Genomic DNA, 20037 nt, shown 5'->3' on the forward strand with positions numbered 1-20037 from the left:
GGTTGTTGATTTCATGAGACCTCCTCTAGATCCTCCTTTTAACAACAAAAACAGAAAACCCCTCCACCTTGGCAACAATCTAGGACACCTAACCTACAGACATCTCTTTCCTGAAGCTTGTGGATCAACATACCTCCGAGGACCTATTTCCCGTCCTGACAATGTGCGTGAGTCTCCCTCAGAGAGTGAAAGCTCATAGGAAACATAGCATACTGAGCAAACACGCGTGGAGGTGGTAGCATAGATATTGGAACAAACAATGAACTCCGAAGAGATCCGAAATCCTTTAGGTAAAATTTTCAAAATATAAGTTTCTTTTTGTTTTTTTTTTGTTTTTTTTGTTTTTTGTTTTTTGTTTGTTTTTTTTTTTTTTTTTTTGTTTTTTGTTTTTTGTTTTCTTTGTTTTCTTTGTTTGTTTTTGTTTTTGTTTTTGTTTTTGTTTGTTTATTTGTTTGTTTTGTTTTGTTGTTTTGTTTTGTTTTGTTTGTTTGTTTGTTTTTTTTGTTTGTTTGTTTGTTTGTTTGTTTTGTTTTGTTTTGTTTTGTTTTGTTTTGTTTTTGTTTTTGTTTCTTTTCCTATTTTTTTTTTCTTTTATTTTTATTTTTCTTTTCTTTTCTTTTCTTTCTTTTTTGTTTCTTTTCCTCTTTTTCTTTTTCTTTTATTTTCTTTTCTTTTTCTTTTTCTTTTCTTTTCCTATTTTTATTTTTCTTTTCTTTTTCTTTTTCTTTGCTTTTCTTTCTTTCTTTCTTTTTTGTTTCTTTTCCTCTTTTTCTTTTTCTTTTCTTTTCTTTTCTTTTTATTTTTATTTTTCTTTTCTTTTCTTTTCTTCTTTTTTTCTTTCTTTCTTTCTTCTTCTTCCTTTTTTTTTTTTGTTTTCAGAAAACATTTGACATTTATGCATTAACGGGTTGGGAAACTAGAACGTTCATTGAGAACTATCACTGAGAAATACATGGGATATTTATACATTCAAATAAATATCTTCCATATATAATGAACACAAGGCAAGCCATAGCATGGCGGTCAATCGAGCAGACAACAACCAATACTTTTAGCATTCGGCTCCATCCATATAAAAGGAAGCACCGTGAGGATTTAGACTATCCATGACCACAAGCTGCATATTCTCTGAAGGTTTCTAGTGGCACTTTTACTGGTTTATGAACCGATTATTTATTTGTTTCTGATCCAGACTAGTACTTTCATCCAAAGCAACGTTGTCTCTTTCTGAAGGATATGGTCACTTTTAATGTACATTCCACCACTCAAGTAGCTTCTGCCTTGCCTCCATCAGGAGTTTTCCTTTATTTTTCTTCTTCAGAGACTCTTGCTTGAGACTGCTGAAGTATCCACTGTACTTACGAAGAATTTGATCTTTCAAACCTATTAGCTTTGAGCTATGGAAAGAACCTAGAATTTGTTAAGGAAGAGAGGCCAAGTTTTATCTTTTGGAAAGACAAGTTTGCACTGCAAAGAAAGGGATGTATTGCTCCAAAGTCATTGCTGGTCAAGTTGTTGGAACTAAGGACTAAGTTTACTGAAGCAAGGGGTCAAAGATCATTGTCATTTTGATGGGATGATTTATATGAACAGAACAGAGGCTGAGTTTCCTATTAAATATTAAATGAAGTTTGTGTTCCTTTTAGTAGCTAGTTGAACGTTTAAATACTTGATGAAGGTCGATTTGGGTGTAGGAGTTAAGTTCCTGAACTAGTGAAGGCCAAGTATCTTACTATTTGTCTGATGGACGTGTATTCTTTATTGAGCATGGTCTTGTAGCTTCTACTGGTTGTGGTACATTTTGCAACACTGAGAAAAGGAGAGGCTGCTTACTGAAATTTTCTCTTGTTGAAGTGTATAAAGGCTAGTTATTACACAAAGCTCGAGTTTCCTTGCTGATTTACATTTTATCAGCCTCCTAGAATATTTCTTCAAGATACAATGAGATGGTAGGAGCTGATATGAAAGTAAGAGTGTTTGAATTGTATTTTTTTGTTATAAATAGATTCAGTAGCATCAAAAAAATTTAGACATCCAAAATTTTGAAATTGAAAAACTGTGATCCGATTTCTAAAAGGTTCCCTAAAATTTTATCAAAATGGTAATAAAATTTCCATTATTTTCTACGCAAAGATAACACCTCTTTATACTAACGGCATTATTTATCCAGAAAATCTTTGGTGTAACAAGTATAGGGTCTCTAGCAATGAACCTTACCGAATAAGGCTAAATGTAAAGTTCTTAGAGCGAGGGAAAAACCTTCACTAATTTGGTGCAGATAAGGTGCACAGGTATGAGTATCATATGCATGCTAATTCCTATGGATGTGGTCTAATGGTTAGGAGCGAAAGTTTGGTCTTGCAAGTCTTGTGGTCCAATCTTGGGCAGAACAATGTATGCCTAAGAATAGAGGGTACAACTTTTGCAATCTAGGATAATAACATTTCAAGAATTAGGTTGATAGGTTAGACAGGTATATTGGGTTCCAAAATTGGGTTGAGGAAACATGTGCTCATAATCTAATTAATTTTTAGGTGGTAGCGCTTCAATTTTTTCCATTTACTGGAAAATCTTACCCAAAAAGTCAACTTTTGAAGAATCAATCCTATGCTAAACCACTCCTACCTTCTCATTGTTAATATCTTTGTGATATTTCACCTATGATCCTTAAAGTTAGTGCCCTTTAGCACCTCGAATGGTGGAATAGTAGGTGTTGCAATAGGAGGTAACTCCATTCCCCTTAACCTTTGTTGAGACCTCTAAATGCACCTACAATCTATAACCCTTCGTTGACTCAAAACAAAATTTTGTTATTTTTTCACTTCCTTTACATACCCTCCCTATAGGGGCATCTTCATAGTAAGAGCTCGTAGTTGAAATATTACAACAATAAAATGGGGCACATCATCTCTTTATAGGGTTTCAAGGGAGGGGTATTGGAAAATAACCATCTTATCCCCTATAGCCCTTAAGAACTTCTCAACACATTAATGAAATGATAGATTGATAACTAGACCCAAAGATAGATCCCAAAGTTCAAGGCCAAACCCAAATAGAAAGAATCACACCATTGATTAAGCATTGATATTGAGTTTTGGTAAAATCAAGGACCTCCATTCAAGATCTTGACCTTGTTTTTAGCATTCTCAAATGTAAGGTTTAAACCCCACATTAAAAAGGGGAGGTTTTCACCTTAGCCTTTCCAACCTTTGTCCAAGACGAATATATCTAATGGACTAACTTTGATATGTGAGGTCTTGATTTCTAGAGTACCCAATCAATGTTTTTGAGGCCAACTCCCTAGCTCCAACTAAAATTTAGTCCTATTGAAGAGGAAGGTTGAAAAATCTTATTATTTGGAGATATTTTTCCTTCATTTTAATTGATTTACAACAAACCTTAGTGCCTCTCCTTTCTCATCTTTCTCTTCCTATTTCCAACAAAAAAAATCATTAATCATATATCATAAACACTTTATATAAGTAAACATTGCAATCATTTAGAGAATATATTTATTTGTGAACCCATGCAACAACCCATTGCAATCTAATATGGTTCTAATTGTCTTCTCAAAACGCACCTTAGCAAATTCTTACAACTCTTGGCTTCTATATCGAATTAGTGTAACTGCAGGGAGGGAAATCCTGTCAAATATTATTGTTATTTTTATTTCGGGATGGCGTGAAATGTACAGGTTGAATTCTGGTGCCTTCATTTGAAATCATCCATTACCTTCTGATTCTTTATGTGCACAATGTTTGACTATGAGCTAGGGTTTTTCTTCATTTATTTCATTTTCTTGATGTTTTCTGTTGGGTGGGGGAAAGCCCGTCAAATATTATTATTATTATATTTTTTTGGGGATGGCGTGAAATGTACAAGGTTGAATTCTAGTGCCTTCATTTGAAATCAACCATTACCTTGTGATTTTGCATGTGCTCAATGTTTGACTATGAGGTAGGGTTTTTCTTAATTTCTTTAATTTTCTTCAGGTTTTCTGCTGGTGGGGTCATTGATTTCATGGGACCTCTTCTGAGGTCGGGTTTTTCTTAATTTCTTTCATTTTATTCAAGTTTTCTATTGGGTGGGGTTGTTGATTTCATGGGACCTCCTCTCGAGCCTCCCTTCAACAACAAAAATAGAAAACCCCTCCACCTCGGTAACAATCTAGGACTCCTAGGCTATGGACCTCTCTTTCCCTTGCATCATCTGAAGCTTGTGGATCAACAGACCTACGAGAGCTTATTTCCTATCCTAACAATGTGCGTGAGTCTCCCACAGAGATCCCAAATCCTTTAGGTAAACTTTGCAAAATATAAGTTTTTTTTTTTTTTTTGAAAACATTTGATATTTATACATTAACAGGTTGGGAAATTAGAACGTTCATTGAGAATTGTCACTGAGAAATACATGGGATATTTATACATTCAAATAAATATCTACCATATATAATGAACCCAAGGGAATCCATAGCATGGCAGTCAACTGAACAGACAACATCCAATACTTCTAGCATTCGGCTCCATCCATATAAAAGGAAGCATGGTGAGGATTTAGACTATCCATGACCACAAGTTGCATACCCTCTGAAGGTTTCTAGTGGCACTTTTGTTGGTTTATGAACCAATTATTTATTTGTTTCTAATATAGACCAATACTTTCAGCCAAAGCGACCTTGTCTGTTTCCGAAGGATATAGTAACTTGTAATGTACATTTCACCACTCAAGTCTCTTATGCCTTGCCTCCATCAGGGGTTTTAATTTCTTTTTCTTCTTCAGAAATTCTTGGTTGAGACTACTAAAGTATCCACTGTACTTATGAAGAAGTTGATCTTTCAAACATGGTGACTGGCAACTTTGAGCTATGGAAAGAGCCTAGAATTTGTTAAGGAAGAGAGGCCAAGTTTTTATCTTTTGGAAAGACAAGTTTGCACTGCAAAGAAAGGGTTGTATTGCTCCAAAGTCATTGATGGTTGAGTTGTTGGAACTAAGGACCAAGTTTACTGAAGCAGGGGGTCAAATATCATTATCATTTTTATGGGATGATTTATATGAACAGAATAGAGGCTGAGTTTCCCATTAAATATTAAATGAAGTCTGCGTTCCTTTTAGTAGCCGGTTGAACGTATAAATACTTGCTGAAGGTCAATTTTGGTGTAGGAGTTAAGTTCCTGAGCTAGTGAAGGCCAAGTATCTTACTATTTGCCTGTTGGATGTGTATTATTTATTGAGCGTGGTCTTGTAACTTCTAATGGTTGTGGTACGGTTTGTAACGCTGAGAAAAGGAGAGGCTGCTCACTGAAATTTTCTCTTGCTGAAGTGTATAAAGGCTAGTTATTACACAAAGCTTGAGTTTCCTTGTTTCTGTACATGTTATCAGCCTCCTCGAATATTTCTTCAAGCTACAGTGAGCTGGTAGGAGCTAATATGAAAGTTGGAAGAAGAGCATAGATGCTGTTAAGCTTATTCTCTGACTCTAGGTTCCACTGTGCGCTCACTTTCTAAGTATGGTTCTGCTATATATACACTTTAAAGTGTTGAATATCAATATATCCATGCTTTGTAAATTGTGGACTAATATTTAATTAAAAAAATAAGTTTTATGCTCACGTATGTGTTGTCCATTTGGTTAGAGCTGTGACACTCACTCCAAATTGTCGCTCTTGTTCCCAGCCAGGTTATCACTTAGTCGGTGCACGTGATAAGCATGGTCCTTAGTGGTTTTGTACGACGAGACTCTAGCTCCATTCATACGAAAGAAATAAGTGTTGTTTAGTTTTTTTTTTCTTCAAAAATTTTAAAAGTAAGACTGTTTGAATTGTATTTTTCTGTTAGAAATAGATTCAGTATCATCAAAAAAAATTAGGACATCCAAAATTTTGAAATTGAAAAATTGTAATCCGATTTCTAAAAATTTCCATAAAATTTTATTAAAATGGTAATAAAATTTCCATTATTTTCTAGGCAAAGATAACACATATTTGGACTAATGGCATTGGTTATCCAGAAAAGCTTTGATGTAACAAGTATAGGGTCTCTAGCAGCGAACCTTACCAAATAAGGCTAATTGTAAAGTTTTAAGCTAGTGGAAAAACTTGTGAACCATTTATGAAACCAACGTTTTGGACTAGCTAGGTGAGTCCATCATCAGGGCAATGAGATCTGTATTTTGAGAAGAGAGAGTTGTGAAAAATATGGAGCTATTAATAGTTGTTTAGAAAGAAATTTGATATCTATTTGTTTATAATGTTGGCTTGATTGATTCATAATTATTAATTAATAAATTTTTTTTTCTTTGTTATTACTGTTGTTAATATTAATATTTATTTATTTATTATTATTATTATTAAATTTTTTTTTATGATTTATATTTATTTACTGTTTATTTATAATATTAATTTCATATTATTCATTTTTTTTTTTTTACATTTTAAACAATGTTCTTATTATTAGTTATTTATCTATTAGTTTATTATGGTTATTCATATAATTATAATAATAATAATAATAATAATAATAATAATAATTATTATTATTATTATTTAAATAATTATTAATATTATTATTATAAAGATATATTATATTTTTTATTATTTAATTATATGATATGTTATATAAATGAGTTACTTGTTATGAATTAGTTAGAAAGTATTAGAATAATTTAATGTTTTTTCATTCTGTTTAATAAGGGTTTCCAGGTGCTACTTAATTTAAGACCATCATCCCTATTCATGTTATTGGAGGATTTCTCAATTTCAATAGCCTCTTTCACCCTTCTTTTTAAATAATGTTCTTCCTTGTGGACTAAATTTGCTTGTTCCATACAGATATAATGTGAGGAGAAACATGTGTGCTCTGCTAGACCTGATTTTTCCGACCTATTTCTTGTAATATCATTAATGTGTTCTTTTAATCTTATTCCAAAGGATCTCCCTGTTTCACCTATATAAACTTTACCGCAAGAACAGGGAATCGAGTATACTCCTTTGTGATTTTTTGGGTCTAATAAGTCCTTAGCAGACTCAAGCATGTTTCTTAGGGTGTTAGGGGGCATGAAAGCAACCATAATGTTATGCTTGGTGAGAACTCTGGCAATTTTATCTGTGGTTCCTTTAATATAGGGTAAGGAGATTCTAGGGTTTTCAAGAGATTTTCTTTTCTGTTTATTGGTTATGGAATCTTTAATTATTTTTTGGATAATGTGTTTTTGATAGCCATTGTTTACAAAGACCTCATGGAGATGGTTAAGTTCTTCCTCTAAATGTTCAGGGTCAGAGATTCTGGAGGCTCTGGTGGCTAGGGTTTTGATGACACCAACTTTTTGCTTCGGATGGTGGTGGGAGTTTGAATGAAGATATCTGTCAGTGTGTGTCTGCTTTCTGAAGACCTGGTGGCTTAGTTTGCCATTTTTCTTGGTAAGGAGGACATCTAAGAAGGGGAGTTGGTTGTCTTTTTCAATTTCAATAGTGAATTTTATGTGTTTAGAGAGGCTATTTATATGAGATAAAAATTCCTTAAGTTTGTCCAAACCATGGCTCCATTTAGCAAAAATGTCATCTACATATCATTTCCATTCTTCAGGGGTAAAGGGGAAAGACCTAAGGGCCATATGCTCAAAGTGTTCCATGTATAGATTGGCAATCAATGGTGATAATGGAGAGCCCATTGCAACACCATGTGTTTGCTCATAGATTTTTCCCTTGAAACCGAAGTATGAAGATTTAAGGCAAATGCCTATTAGTTCCACTGTTTCAAGGTCTGTGATTTTCTTCAATACTTCTAAGGCTTCATCTACCAGAATCATAATGTAAAGAGACACTATGTCAAAGCTAACCATTAGGTCATTGTCACTAAATTCTAGGTTTTTGATCCATTCTATGAAGGAAGCCGAATCTTTGATATAAGAGGGAGTGTTACCGGATAAAGGTCTAAGTTTGTTCGCAAGATATTTTGCTAACCAATAAGTGGGTGATCCTATAGTGTTTACTATGGGTCTTAATGGAACACCAGTTTTATGGATTTTAGGCACTCCATAAATCCTAGGGATAATAGCATTATTAGGGATTAATTTGTTCTTAATAGTGGCATCAAGAGAGGAGTTTTTAATTATGTTACTTACTTGGCGAAGGATTTTGCTGCTAGGATCCTTGTTCAGAACTCAATATACACTACAGGATCACCCACTTATTGAAATTGAGAAATCCTCCAATAACATGAATAGGGATGACGGTCTTAAATTAAGTAGCACGTGGAAACCCTTATTAAACAGAATGAAAAAACATTAAATTATTCTAATACTTTCTAACTAATTCATAACAAGTAACTCATTTATATAACATATCATATAATTAAATAATAATAAAAAAATAATATAACTTTATAATAATAATAATAATAATAATAATAATAATAATAATAATTATTATTATTATTATTATTATTATTATTATATTATGAATAACCATAATAAACTAATAGATAAATAACTAATAATAAGAACATTGTTTAAAATGTAAAAAAATAAAAATAAAATAAAATAATAATAATAATAAAAATGAATAATATGAAATTAATATTAATAAATAAACAGTAAATAAATATAAATCATAAAATAATAATAATAATAATAATAATAATAATAATAATAATAAATAAATAAATAAATATTAATATTAACAACAGTAATAACAAAGAAAATAATAATAATAATAATAATTTAAAAAAATAAAAAAAAAAATTAAAAAAAATAAAAATAAAAAAATTATTAATTAATAATTATGAATCAATCAGGCCGACATTATAAACAAATAGATATCAAATTTCTTTCTAAACAACTATTAATAGCTCCATATTTTTCACAACTCTCTCTTCTCAAAATATAGATCTCATTGCCCTGATGATGGACTCACCTAGCTAGTCCGAAACGTTGGTTTCATAAATGGTTCACAGGTTTTTCCACTAGCTTAACACTCTGCCAGCCTGTATGGAATCTCTCTTTAACATAATTGTAAAGTTGTTAGAGTGAGAAAAAAACCTTCACTAATTTGGTGCAGATAAGGTGCATAGGTACCAATATCATATGCATGCTAAGTCCTATGGATGTGGTCTACTGGTTAGGAGGGAAAGTTTGGTCTTGCAGGTCTTGTGGTCCAATCTTGGGCAGAACAATGTATGCCTGAGAATAGAGGGTACAACTTTTTAATCTAAGATAATAACATTTCAAGAATAAGGTTGATAGGTTAGACAGGTATATTGAGTTTCGAAATTGGGTTGGGCTAGAACGATTAACACCATATACCTTCTAATCACTAATGATTATTAAATACAACAATCAAAATCCAACGAAAATATAAGAATCAAACTACAAATCAAAACGTCCTATAATGGAATTGTTGAACAATTAATTAAAAATCCACAAAAAAATCGATGACTTATTCCTACTAACAATCTACTAATAAAATTATTTATATCAACCTCAAACTTGAATAGATATTTAGAAAATAGTTATGAATTGTAAGAAAATCTTATTAACCACACCTTTGTAATCAAATCTAGGAACTAGATTGCTAATCCTACCAAAGTTACAGTAGTACCTATCTTGGGATGGTTCCTTGCTTCCTTATGTGGGGTACTATAAGAGAAAAATGAAACTACTTAATTAAATCCACGTGTAAATAAACGAGACATCTAAAACATGCCACAAAATTCTTACATGTTAGTAGTACTACTGAATATAGAGTTTCCCCTCATCTCCATGAGAGAGATTGCATGCTTCTTATTTATTATCCTCTCCTCAGGCTATTCTAAGACAAATTAACTTTTACACAGGTGGTTTTAAGAATATTTAAAATTTAGGCTCATTTCATATTTCTAGTTGTTTGGATGCATCCCTTTAGCATATTCAGGAAAATCCTTGGCTATAAAATAAAACATGAATTAGTGATATTTCCTCATGTATCATGACCTCATTCATTTCCAAAGCTCATTTCCCAATATATGGGTTGGAGGCCATTGAAGTCATGTTGCCATTGTTATGAAATTGATGAAAATAATTTCCTCTCAACTCAAATCAAAATCCAACTATGATTGTGTTGCCAGTTTCCTATAGGTGGCTGCAAATGTGTTATATATTTCTCATATCCCAATCATCATTATGCTATGGGATACCTACACTGCAATAAAACTGTAACATCTGCCAATCCACAATAAGTATCAAAACGATCCTTTTGTTACCAAATAGTCAACAAATAATAATAAAACATAGGTAATTAACACCCTTTTGCTAAATTTACTTTTGTACACAAAATTTAGGGATAGTGTAGGAAAATATAGGTAAGAAGGGTATCTTAAGGGTGGCCAAAAGGGTGCAAAATGGTGTCAAACATGGGCTTGTCAATAAGTACTTTTTGTTTTGCCAAGGAAGGGGGTGAACATAGATCTATAATATATATTGAAAGAGATACACCAAATGAAGATACCTTAAGTCTTTGCTACAATTCCATCTCCATGCTCATTGAGCTCATCCTTTTCCATCTTTTCTTGGTTGGAAAAAGAAAGCAAATATCTCCATATTGTGGCAAGAATAATATGGATTCTTAGCTAGGATTATGGTTTCTCTTGTGTTGATGCCCAATACTCAATTCATAGCACAAGATGACAAAAAAACTATTTGATTTCTTTCCACTACCATGAGGATGCTTTATAATAGACTTAGTATATCCCATTCTCATTGATATGGCAGCTATTTATAAGAAGATAATGAAGGCTAAGAGATAGGTTCAAAGAATAGGAAGAATGAGAAAACAATTCATGCACAAGTTCCATGCTAAATAATGCATGATGGCCCACCCATCTTTGATTGATCTCCTAAAAATTATCTGAATCTTAAAGATTATAGGGGTGGTCGTAGGTTTTTTATTGACAATTAGTATTCAACCATAGCTTGAGTATTAGCAAAATTTAGTCAGTCACCCTTTTTCCTAAGAAGGGCATAGTTAGTCTTAAAAACTATGTTTTGGAAGTGATTTCTTAAGTGCATCTCATGATTTAAAAAAAATCATAGTACTCATTGGTGAGCACCAGTATTACAGCAATAATGTTGCAACTCCTGGGCTACCTTCTTTACTCTTATCAACCCGGTAGTTCGTAACAAACTTGGAAGCGACGGTGCGGTATGCAGAAGGACTAGTTCTTACTGCAGTTTGTCACTTGGTCAGCCGGCGCAAGATCACTAGGAGGTCAAGCCACCTTCTATGGATTCCAGAAGAAGCTCCAACTATGATGAAAGGAAAGAAAGATAGATGTTATTCTAATTGCAGGAAGGAGAAAGACTGAAATGTAAAGCAAACCAAGTAAATCCTATTTAACCAACTAATCCTACTTTTGCAGAAAGCACTATGAAAACTATGAAAATAATTCCATTTATCTATTCAAGGAAGTAAGAAACATCTAACTAAGCTATTTCTGGAAGTAAATGAGCAAAAAACATCTTTTTGGATTTTTATGTGAATTTGACATGTATGTGATTTATTGCTTGTGAATGTGGCAGCGAATAGACGGTGTTGAAATGCGGTTTTGGGGCTTGAGAGGATGTAGGATGGTGTGGTTGGGTCCTAGGAGGTCTCAGTTGGCCTTTTGGAGGATTTTCCCAAACTCAGCCTTCAAAAGAAAGCCTACAGGAAAATCTACAGGAGGACATAGGAAATCTATAGGAGGAAAAACAACGTTTGACAGGAGGCCTACAGGAGGAGGCCGAGAGCAGTTTTGGCTGTTTTGAAGGTGTGAGAGTGGGTGAAGATGGAGGATGAAGGCTGGGATAAAGTGTTAGGGCACCTAGGGTCTACCAAGAATCATTAGGAGAGAGAAAGATGATTGGACTTTCTCAAGGAGAGAGGAAGGAACTCTATGGAAAATGCAGGAAACTAAGGTAGAATTGAGGGGAGACTTGGGCGACCTGTAGGGCATGGATTAGAAGGAGGATGGGATGGCTGATAGGCTTGATCTGCTGTGGGAAGCTATCTGCTACATAGACAACTGACATTCAACTAATGAGATGAAGAAAGTAATGAAATAAGTGCATCTAGAAAAACATAGTTTTGCATCAAACTAATCTAAATTGTGATCTATGAAAGGAAATACTGATAACTAATGCAAGAAAGGAAACAATGGAAGAAGAATATGGTGAATAAAGAAGTGAAAATGATGGAGAAGTTCTGAAGAAAAGCAAACTAAACTATTAACCAACTAGAAAGCTGCAAACACAAGAAGTCTTATAAATGAGGAAAATCTGTGTTTTTGGGGCAGCAAGAGGGTCTTTGCCTCAAATCATAGTCCCAAGGGGAGGAAGGTAGGCCAAGGAACTATTTCTGTCCTTTTGAATATTATTTTTATCACTACTTAACCTACTATAGAGAGCACATATGGAAGCAAACAACTGAATCATCAAAAGCAACCTATTCTTAACCATAAAAGAAATACATCTAACAACAACCTAATCTACAAACTGAAATAAACATACAAATACAAGTAAAGAGGAGCTTGGCTGCTTGGATTGGGTCCTAACCCAAGAGCTTCAGCCCTCTAAGGTAATGCAATGCTAACTCAAAAAGGATTCCATCTTTATTTCCAAAATAATAACAAGACTACATGAAACTATCAAAATAATAAGCTCGAAGTTGAGCAGATTTTACATAAGAAAAAGTACAAAAAAACTCCAACAAAAATTCGACCCTAATGAGGCCCTAGGCCTCTCTACTTATACAAATGAAGTTACCAACAACTTCCTCAATATCATGGAGGTTTGGCTCCCAAAACTTGAGATAATCATCAGTTATCCTCCACTTGCTCAGCTTCCTGTTAATGCATGACTTGGCTGCCTGTACTCTGAGCTGAATGAAGGGGAATTCAATGTGAGGAGTAATAAATGAGGGGGATTCCCTCCTATAAGTCCTCTCCTTTTTCCACATCGATTTATTGCTACCACTTGTCCACTGGATCCTTGACTTTTACCACAAAATTCATCAATAATCTGCATTAAACACATATTAGACCACATGGCATCATAACTAACTCAACTCACTCTATAAGCATAAATATAATTCGAAAATCACACAATAAGCTAAGAGAATGGTTGATTTGACTAGGTTAGGAGGTCAAATGAGCCCATATAATTAGCCATTTATGAGGCTCATCATCACCCCCTACTGAAAGTATTGCTCATCGTCTGAGAAACCTAGTCCATCTCCTCATCTTTTATGGCCCTAGTGGCCTCCCTAGCATCCCACGCTTCTGATGTGGTCTCCTCTTCCTTGTCATAGAATCCTTCCTTCCTGTCTATCTCTTCCCACTACTCCTCTTCTTCTTCTCTTCTTCCTTCCATCATGCCTAACAACAGTGGGGGACTCAGTTTGAGGCCTATCCAGTTGACCTTCAGCCTCTGCATGGAGTGCTTATACATTGACACTCTTCTTAATGCCTCCTTAATCCTCATGGGGGAATGATATTCCCTGATCTGCAGACTATGTGGTAAGGTGTTCCATCTCCTCATGCATGCATGCACACAGTCATCCCCAAGTAGCCTTTTCATATCCTCAAAGTGTGCAATGGCTTGTGCCTGATCACTTATATATCTAGGGGAAATCTGAGGATTATTGGCAAGCAGGTTGTGTGTGCTGATGAGTGCCATGGGATCTGATGGCTCAGCTCTTATCATTAATGGATCATTCTGCTCTTTTATCATCAACCTTCTTATTTCTGCTGCCCTTAACTCTTCATGGTTCATCCATGAGGCCATGGCCATTAGTTGCAGGTCCCCTAGCCTAGCATTGGGGTCCCACACATTCATGTCTGTGAGGGTCATATTATGCAAGTAGAATTTTGCCATCTTTGCCTTATCTTCTGATGTGCTTTGGTCACACAGATCCATAAACTGCTTGTAATCTTGGAAAGGCATGGTGCCTCTTTGTGCCAAAGTCTTTATCTGAAATTGCAACCATTGGTCCTTGAGATACAGGCCATATGATTTTGCTGGTTGCCTACATTGCAATGCCTCCATGGACTAGTTGGCCATGCATGCCAGTTGGGTCTCTTTCTCTTGCAGTTGTCTTCTTAGTAGTTTATTTTCAGTTTCAAGGTGGCTCCTTGTAATTTCTTCTCTGCGTCTGGCAACACTTAACTCTCTGCCCATTTCTTTGAGTTTGTTCTCCATATGGCCAATATCCTCAACCCCTTTGGATTTGGCTATTTGCATCCATCTATGGGTCCTTATCCTTTCCTTCTCTAATTCAAAGAATAGAGGGATTGCAAATTTTTGTGGAATTATTCTTCCCCCCTCAAGAAGACTGTAGTAGGAGCCAAGACTTGGCTAGGGATTAGGTTCTTGTAGCTTTGTTTCTTCCTCCTTTCCCTATGGCTATCCTTCTACCCTTTTCTCAAGCTCTTGGGTCTCCTATAGTTTTGACAGGGTCTCCTGTAGAACTGTCTGTGCCTCCTGTAGGACTGTTTTTTGGTCCTATAGTTCTACCTTTTCTTTCCATGTGGGGGATCTAGGAGTTCCCCTTTCATATGTGATAGGTGCCTTGGAAGGGGATTCTTTCCCTTGGGCAGAGGGTGAATCTTCAATAACAATTGGCACTTTTGAAGAAGGTTGGGGTTTCCCTGATTTGATTCTTGTGCTCTTCCTAGCCTTGAAATACATTGAGGTCTGCCTCTTCCTCTTTTGTTTTGGCTTAATTGGTGTGCTGAGGGTAGTGAGGGCAATTGCTACCTCTCTTTCTAGGGTCTCAGGGGACACTTTTGTCTTTTCTGCCTCTTTTTCTGTCTCTGTTTGCTCTATTTCCTCCTGCTCTGTTTCTTCAACTTTCTCCTCCTCTATCTTGGTTTCTTCCTTCTTCCCTTCTTGTTCTTCTAACTCACTAGTTTCTTCACCTTCTCCCCCTTGATGCTCTTCCTCCTCACTGCTAGTAGGACTGACATCATAGGTCAGGGTCTTTATGTCATCTTTAGCTATCATGTTTATGAAGATTTCCCAGGTTATAGGGAGTGTAAATGTATGGAGGGCTTCTTCCACTAAAATTTTGATTAACCCATGGTGAGCTAGGTGCTCTGGATTCCTTGCTTTTACTTTAGTACTGGAGTCAATGAGGGACTGCAGGAGGAAGTATGGGATGCTGAGCTTCTTAGGGGCTGGAGTGACCATAACATACCTTAATTCATGAAGGATTCTAAAGTGTTACCCATTGACAAAGCTATACCTCCCCTCACAAGAAATATACTTGATTATTTGGTAGCTAACCTCATCCCAAGGATATGGTATGCTAGCCCTTCTTATGCCATTTTTATCTTCTACAAGGGTTTCATTGTTTTGGAAGAAGTTTTTCTTAGCAGCTTGGCCAATTGGCTTCTTATCCTTGCTCCAAGGCATTCCAAGAGGAAGGGTAGTGACCCTACTAATAAATTCAGGGGTTACCTCCATGGAAAGGCCTCTAAAGGTGACAGTGGCATGTGTTCTGGTGTGAGGGACCAAAGAGTGGGCAAATTCTTGAGCAATTTCCTCATCAAACCCTTGGAATTTCTCAAAACAGTTCATCCAATTTGCTCTTGTGAATATGTCCACTACTTGGGGATGTGCATGGAGCCTGGAGGAGTTGGTGGGCTCCTTCCTCATAAAACCACCTGTCATTTTTTTTATTCTTCTTTGGGAAACAAAATGAGGAGAAGGAGACAACAATTTTTGAAGAAAAACAAAGAAACAAAGAGACTGTGTTTTTTTTAAGAAATAAGCAGAAATTCTGTTATGTATTTCCTCCACCTAAAGGCTTTATTTCCTCTTCAAAATTTAACCACTGCTTGCATATTTTGATATTCAATGGGGGTATGCATAGAACCTACCTCCTCAGCCCGAGAATTGTGCTAAAACTCGTGTTTTCTCCCTTCGAAACCACTCACTGGCCCTCCTGTAGAACACTGTTGTCCCTCCTGTAGAATTCCTGTAGGTTCTCCTGTAGAACTTGTAAATGCTCCTGTAGACAACACCGAGAGCAAGAATATGGGAGAGATCAGTGGAGAATGATGGTTACGAGGCTATGGGGGCACAAGGAAATTTCAAGAGCGGAGTTTTGAGGAGAGAATGAAGGAAAAGGTGGTGAGAATGCTCGGGGAGGAGTACTTATTACTAGTTATGAATATTTTTGGTGATGGAGGGTGAGCTAGCCGAGTGCACGTTGGCCATATTCAAACCGTTGGTCCCCACCTACCTTGTCATCATGGCCCTTTCCTCGTAGTCATCCCACATGATTGCATCGGAGTTCGAACTTCCTCCACTACTTGTCCTTGACATCTTTCATGAGTTGACTGTGCGCACATGTGGGTGACATCTTCGAATGAGTGGAGTCAACTAGCTGAAGGTGGCCAAGTTAACTAGCCACCTTTCCCTCATTCAACCTCAACCATATCATTATTGTTGCATGCTTTCTAATTATACAAATGAAAACAGAGGAGCGGGTTAGTTACTTACCTGAGATCCGAATGTATTTGTTGTGCAGGCTGTGGCTCTTTCTCTCTGTTGCATGCCTTTGTTTCCTTTGATGCATGCTATCTGCTTGCTGATGTGTGGCTGTGCTTTGTGTAGGTTCCTCTCTGGCTGGATTTGATCTGCAGGTGTCTTCTTCAACCTTCATATTTGCACCCTCTTGCTACTGATGCTGAATTTTAATGGGATCAGCTGCTACAGGAATTCCTACAGGAGCTCCTGTAGCTGCTTCTCCCTTTGAAACTTCAGCTTCTTTCTATGCTTGGAGCTGTGAGGATGATGCCAGAGATGTAGATAGAGATAGAGAGGTAATAGGTAGGCTTCAGGTGAGGTGGATGGTGTTGTTTCCTTTCTTATTTTTGTTTTTTTTTCTTTTTCCTAAAAAACTGTTTTTTTTTGTGTTTTTCCTATGCAGGAAGAAGAATGATGCTTGGGATGTGATGCAGGCTTGGAGATGATGGTAAGGGGGTTTGAATACTGCAAGAGGATTTATAGATATTTTTTGAAGCTACCCTTCCCCTCAAACTACCTTTCATATCCATTTCTGGCTCTCTGTAATTCCTACAGGAGCCTCCTGTAGAAAACACAGTTTTTGAAAAAGAAGCATAGTGAGGTGAAAAGAATGCCAAGAATGATGGAGAAAGGTGTGGGAAGGTAGGATAGGTGCCGGTATTTTTTTTAGGGTTTCCTTGGCACCTTCTGCTGCTTCATGTAGTCCTCTTGCAAACCTGCATTGCAACTGGAAATTCATTTTGTTTTTCCTCTTTTTTCCCTTTTCTCTCCTTTTTTTTTCTTTTTTGAAAACAACTAGGGCGCCTCAGGGAGGTTTTCACTCTAATTGCCTACCCTAGGCACCTCCAAGGGAGGTTTTCACCCAGGGATCTTATTCTTCTCTTTTCTTTTTTGACATCACTGGGCCGCCTTGAAAGAGGTTTTCAACCCAATGATGGGACTCAAGCGCCTCATGGAGGTTTTCACTTGGGTCCTTATTTTTTTTTATCTTTTTCTCTCTTTTTTTTTTTAGTGAGTGGATGAAGTGGAGGCCAAGACATGCTCCACTACCATCATTTTTTTATTCAAATCTTCAATGAACTCTCTCTTGGAGAGGGGTTTCTTGTATACTTTCAACTGATGTCCATTGACAAGCATGGGGATGGCTTCATCATCAATGGTTCTGATCAGAAATGAACCATTGTCATTGCATTTCTCAATAGTGTAGGGTTCCAACCATCTTGTCCTTAGCTTGCCCTTGAAATATTTGTATCTTGAATCATAGAGTAGTGCCCAATCTCCCTCTTGTAATTGCTTCTCCTTGATGATTTTTTCATACCATATCTTTCTCTTAAGCTGAACTACCTCTGTATGGAGAAGGGCCTACATTCTGTGTTCATCCAATCCCTTGAGCTGGAGTAATCTTTCTTTCTATGCATGGCTAAGGTCTAGGTCCAGCTGAGCTACCATCCTCAGGGTATTGAGCTAAAATTCTATTGACAACAAAGCCTTCTTCCCATAGACCAGCTCATAGGGTGTGAACCCTGTAGTGGTCTTCCATGTTGTATTGTAGGCCCAAGTGGCCTCAACTAATCTATCCGCCCAGTCTTTTCTGCTGCTACTCACTACCTTTGTTAGGATCCCTTCCAATGCTCTGTTAGTGACCTCCACCTACCCATTGGCTTGTGGATGGTAAGGGGTTGAATTCTCGTGCTTGATTCTATGATGTGTGAGCAGGTCTTCAATCAGATTGGAAGTAAACTGACTACCTTGATCTGTGACCAATTCTCTTGGATACCCAAACTTGTAGAATATGTTCTCTCTCAAAAATTCAGCTACTTTTTCCTCTGTCGCTGCTTTGATTTCTTTTGTCTCTGCCCACTTTGTCAGGTAGTCAGTGCACACAATGATGTACTTCTTCTGCTTTGAAGGAGGGCTGATAGGACTCACAAAGTCCATGCCCCACTTCTCGAATGGCTCAAAGGTCACTTGAGGTTGCATGGGAATCTCATCCTTTGGAGTAGGTTTCCCCATCCTCTGGCACCAATCACACTGGTTGGTATATCTCCTCACATCCTGATGAAGAGTGGGCCAGTAGTAGCCTGCTTGTAGTATCTTGAAGGCGGTTCTTTTTGCTGCAAAATGACCTCCACAAGGCCCATCATGACAGGTCAGGAGGATGTCAAAGACTTCCTCCTCCCTGACACATCTTCTCAAGATTTGATCTAGGCCAAGTTTGAAGAGATTGCCCCCAATCCAGGTGAAAGGGGCGCTTTTCCTCACTATCTTGCTCTTCTCTTTTGAGGACAGATGTGGTGGAAACTGTGCTGAAACCAAGTAGTTTGCTATATCAGCAAACCATGGAGAGAGTACTGAGATAGCAAACAGGTGTTCATCTGGCATTTGGTCATCCACCATTCCTTCTTCACCTGCAGGCAAATTTACTCTAGACAAAAAGTCAGCAACAACATTTTCTTTCCCAGGCTTATCAACAATGGTCAAATCAAACTGTTGTAGTAAAAGCAACCATCTAATAATGCGAGCATTCACATCCGGCTTGTTCATTAAATATCTAATTGCAGCATGATTAGTGTGCACAAAAGTTTGATAGTCTGTGATATAATGTCTAAATTTGTTTAAAGAATGCTCAACTGCTAGGAGCTCCTTCTTGGTCACTGTATAGTTTAACTCTACCTTTGACAAGTTTTTGCTTATAAAGTATATGGCATAAGATAACTTTTCATCAATTTGTCCCAAGGTTGCTCCTATTGCTTTGTTCGAGGCATCTGTGTGAATGTGGAAAGGTAGGGCCCAGTTTGGGCCTCTCAGAATTGGGGCAGACACGAGCTTTCTTTTCAAGGTAATTATGGCTTCTTGACAGTTTTCCAACCCTATAAACTCGACATCTTTACCTAAAAGGCCAAACAAAGGAGAGGATAGCTTGCTAAAATCTTTAATGAACCTCTGGTAATACCCTGCTAAGCCTAGGAAACTTCTGGCATATCTCACCTTTTGAGGAGGTGGGACCCTTTGGATGATGGCGATTTTGTTGGGGTCCACCTACAATCCTTGTTGAGATATTGCATGACCTAGCACAGTCCCTTCAGTCATAAAAAATTCACATTTTTCTGGACTGAGGGACAGGTTCATCTCAATACATTTGTCTAGAAATTTTCCTAGATTAGATAAGGCTTCCTGAAAGTCAGAGCCATAAGGAGTAAAGTCATCCATGTATATCTCTACTGCATCATGAACTAATTCAGAGAAAATACTCAATACCACTCTTTGGAAAGTGGCAGGAGTGTTACGCAAACCAAAAGGAAGGACCCGGTATGCAAAGGTACCCCAAGGGCAAGTGAAAGCGGTCTTATCTTGGTCTTCCAGGCTGATTTGAATCTGATTATACCCGCTAAACCCATCTAGGAAAGAGAAAAACTTTTTCCCTGCCAGACCGTCTAACACTTGATCTATGAAAGGTAAAGAGAAATGGTCCTTTTTAGTGGCTTTTTTCAATTCCC

Source organism: Pinus tabuliformis, chromosome 4_2 (genome assembly GCF_031772625.1).
Source record: "Pinus tabuliformis cultivar Carrire ecotype Pingquan chromosome 4_2, CPIR1, whole genome shotgun sequence".
Classification (NCBI taxonomy): domain Eukaryota; kingdom Viridiplantae; phylum Streptophyta; class Pinopsida; order Pinales; family Pinaceae; genus Pinus; species Pinus tabuliformis.